Raw genomic sequence first — 4946 nt, 5'->3', positions numbered from 1 at the left:
TCTCCTTTAGAGTGGATGGAATCTACTCAATTCATCAAACAATTTAAAATAATGTTCACCTCTAAAATAAACCAATTAGAAAGATCAAAGCTTCAAATATTTGACAAACACAGCTCTTACATATTGAAAACTATTGCAATTAGGCTGTTTCAAACAACTTTGAGTTGTTGCAAACAACTTTATGACTAGTTTTTTACAGACCTTTGAATGTCAATGTTTTAAAATAGTCAAAAGTCAAGAAACTGATGTTAGAGAAACTGTTTGAAAAATGTTTAAAGTACAAAGGTACAACAGGCTACAAAAGTTTAGATAATTAGCTTAATACGATCAAAACAAACTTTAGAAACAAAGGTTTAAACAAGTTTGATTGGTTGACATTAAATGCGGCACCCACCTTTCAATCATTTATTGTTCATGTAAAACCTAAGTCGTCTAATTTTTTAGATGCTTAAGTTCTTAGCCTTTTTAATTAATTTCATTTGTCGATTATCTAAAACCATATCCAAATAGTTTCAAGTTTTGCAACAGCTGTTAAACCCTAAGTGTGTGCAGGGGCGTTGCGTGAGAAAATTCCAGGGGGGGGGGGGAGGGGAAGAGACCTTGTTTTTCCCAAATGCTTAACATAGTTTTCACAACTGTTTTTTATAATTCAAGAATTCAAGAAATCAATATCTGTCCTATTTACAAAATTTACTGATTGATATACTACACTGCACTCACTCTCATGAATTGCCTTTTATCAGTATTTATTAACTTCTATTAACAAAACATAGCTTCCTTTACATATATACAAAGTATTCAATTCAAAAAACGTCTAAAAGTTTTACCCATTCATAGTGAAATTGTATTAGTCCAAAAAAATATTATAATTTACAAATTCAATAAACTTTACAAACCATTCTGGCAGCATATATAGCAGTTTAAAATTTAACGGAAATGAGTTAGTACAAAGGAATATGGAAAATATTATTTTATTACAAAACTTATACGCACAATATTTTATCATCAGCCTATCATTTTTTGTCTACTGTTCGGGGTTAACTCCTTTACAAAGTTCTTTTTCGCACTTCAGTAGCATGAGACTATCCAATCTCTCGTCACTCATTGTTGTTCTCAAATGTGATTTTACAATCTTGAGTTGACTGAAAGAACGCTCATTTGATGCTACACCATAAGCAGCTGTGATTACAAAAATGCATAGTTTATGGGCTTGTTTCAGTATATCCTTTAACTTCACAACATGGTACAAAATGTCTTGCAGCGTCTTGGCTGGTGTTCTTGAGGAGTTAAAATCTCCATCACCCAGTGAAAAATAAAACCGCGTCCCACATGGGTTCCGCGTGGGTTCCGTGTGGGATTGATGGGATTTATGTGGGACGGATTTTCCCATGTGGTATCCGTATGGAAATTTGTCACCTTAAACCCATGTGGGTAATCCCACATGGGTTACATGTGGGAACCATATGGTATTTACACACATGGGAAATCCCACGTGGGTTTCCTGTGGGATTTGCATGGGAATTTATTTAAAAGCTGGAAAAAAAAAATTTTTTAAATCGACATTGCATTGCGTTACGTTTATATTGTGTGAAAATATTTTATAATAATAAAGAGAATGGCAAGCATGTAAGTACCACGAATAATTTTTATCTTTCTTTATAGAAATAAGATTAAGATTTGTGCAAATAGACGTATTATTAGGATAATATAATAGTTATTTGAATATAGATCTTGAGTAAATTATTTGCAAACAATTAACTGATGCAAGTTGAAATGTTGTCAAAAACCAATCTTGCATGCATGGGACACTGCAGTGTCCCACAAAGAAATGCAGGTTTGAAAGTCAAAGAATTCCCAATTTTCTTTATTAAAAAAAAAAAAGAATAGGATGGAGATGGGTTTCTGTAACTTTTTTTATGCTCCAAAACTTCTAACTTTAGATATAATAAGGTCCTTAAGACTTAAGGGACTTACGAACTACATTGAGGAACAAAAACAGGATATTTACAGAAACTTTTCAATTTTTAATCTGGAGTACCACAGTGTTATTGAGAATAAAGCCTCTGGGTCCAGTTTTCAAAGTAATATGATCTAAGTAATTTTTAAATAAAATAATATGCTTTAAAATGCATATAGTTATACATATAACTCATTATACAATATATATATATATAAATATATATCATATATATATATATATATATATATATATATATATATATATAATATATATATATTTTTATATATATATATATATATATAAATAATATATATATATATACATATATATATATATATATATATATATATATATATATATATATATATATATATATATATACACACACACACACATATAAATATATATAAACATATATATATATATATATATATATATATATATATATATATATATATATATATATATATATATATATATATATATATATATATATATATATATATATATATATATATATATATATATATAAATATAACATTAAAACAATAAAATAGATACAAAATTTCACTTTAAAACGAATACCATTAACATTGTGATGATAATAGCATTAGGAAACTAGTATTTATGTATTATTATTATACTATAAAAAAAAAGTTTTTTAATTCATTTTATAAAATGGAGACTGACAACTAATAATTAATGGAAATAAATACAAATCATAAAAATCATGTATTATTACTAAATACTATATTAATGCTAGTCTACAAAGTTAAAATCAATTTAGAGCATTGTTATTAGTTCTTTTGCGATTCGCACTTCCACTTCTGTCTCTCAAATTTATAAAACAGGTGGTCAAAGCTTGCTCAATAGGTAGGTTCTCAGCATAACAATTTTGCTTTTTTCTTACACTTTCGAAAGAGAAATATAGCAAATTGATTACTTATTTTACCTAAATCGTAGGGTCATCTATGCATAATGATGTCAGATGATGACCCGGTTTATTGAACAACTTCACCCTTTATCAAACTCAGTCAATTTTTTGCCATCTCCCATTGAAAATGATGTCAGTTTTTGTTATCGTATAATGATGGTATATCTGAATTGTTAATATAATATAAAAAATGCATATACCATCAATTTTTTTCTGGTTCAATTATACGTTTATTCTCAACAGTACTAAAAGTAAAAAAAAAAAAAAAACATAAATTGTTCTTTCAGATAAGCAAGCTAATTTCTGAATTTAAATTGTTTTTCCTATGATCCTCTACAGTTTTAAGCAACAAAAGCAAGAAGTTTTTAGACCACATTGTTGGTGTAAATACCTTTAAAACCTGCTCATAGCTAGCATAAATTGTTTTACTTTTTTAAAAAAAAAAATATTTTACTTTTTTTTTTAATTCAATTTTTTAATTGACATTATTTTGGTCTCAACATCCCCTCCCCATTGTCAATTATTGTTAAACTCACACTGCCCCTCTATCTACTTGCATCATTTATGGATGATCCCATAGCGTAAATACTATATATATATATATATATATATATATATATATATATATATATATATATATATATATATATATATATATATATATATATATATGTATATATATTTATATATATATTATTTTTACTTTATTTACAACACCATTTGAGATACAACAAACCCTTGCAAAGCTTACAATAATTCAGTTAAAATTCAATCTGAGTTATTGAAACGTAATAAATTTAACATCAATATAAAAGTAAAGCTGTCATCATTTAAAATGTAAAGGGTGTTGTCAAAGTATGTTGATAGTAAAATTAAGTTACTAATAAAATCGCGTTCAACAATGATAAATATTCTTACTGTGGTAAGAATTAGTACTAGTTAACAAATTTGAACAAATAAATTTAAAATAGTAAAAAAACAATGAACAAATAACTTGAACTTGAACTAAATCTTGAATTTGAATTAATTGGTTCTAATTTGTTCCAGCATAACCTTAAAAAATAAGTTTATATAATAAATTTTATGTATAACTAGTTATACATATAGTTAACTATCAGGAGTTATATGTATAACTGCATGCATTTTAAAGCATTTTATTTAATTTATATATTACTTTAGATCATATTACTTTGAATACTGGACCCAGAGACTTTATTCCCAATTACACTGTGGTACTCCAGATTAAAAGTTTTTGTAAATATCCTGTTTTTTGTTCCGCAATGTACTTCGTAAGTCCCTAAAGTTTTTTGAACCTTATTATATATAAAGTTAAAAGTTTTGAAGCCTAAAAAAAGTTACAGAAACCTCACTATCTCCCCCCTATTTTAATTTTTTTTTTTAATAAAGAAAATTTGACTTTCAAACCTGCATTTCTTTGTGGGACACTGCAGTGTCCCATGCATGCAGGCTTGGTTTTTGACAACATTAGAACTTGCATCAGTCAATTGTTTGCAGATAATATACTCAAGAACTATATTCAAATATCATATGAACATGTTAGAGAATGTTCATATGATATTTGAACATCACAAATTTAATAATATTGTTGTGATATGTTATATAAATAATTCCATAATAGATTATGATATGAAAATAAGATAGGATATGAAGGCAATGATCAAAGAATAAATTTACTTATAGAAATTTAGATGTTTGTTTATTAGTTTCAGAATATTATATTATGTGTGACCGCGGCCTTCTATAATAACAAGCCGTGACATCGCGCAACAAAGTTGTTAAGCTGAAGGCCAATTCCTAATACTGTGTTTACATTTTCATCTATTAACATTAGACGAAAGTTTGTGTTCGCGCTTTTTTAATAAATCTTTAAAATGTGATTGGTTTATAAATTAGATAGCCCAACATCAAGACGATAACGTTGAAAGGTTCAAGGCGTTAACATTGTAAGGTAATAATATTGTCAAACTAACGATAAGTTTTTTTAATAATTAAAATGCCTTAAAAATGCCTTTAAAATGCTGTGTATCTCTT

Source organism: Hydra vulgaris, chromosome 10 (assembly GCF_038396675.1).
Source record: "Hydra vulgaris chromosome 10, alternate assembly HydraT2T_AEP".
Classification (NCBI taxonomy): Eukaryota; Metazoa; Cnidaria; class Hydrozoa; order Anthoathecata; family Hydridae; genus Hydra; species Hydra vulgaris.
The sequence above is the reverse complement of the archived record's forward strand: the minus strand, read 5'-3'. Positions refer to the sequence as shown.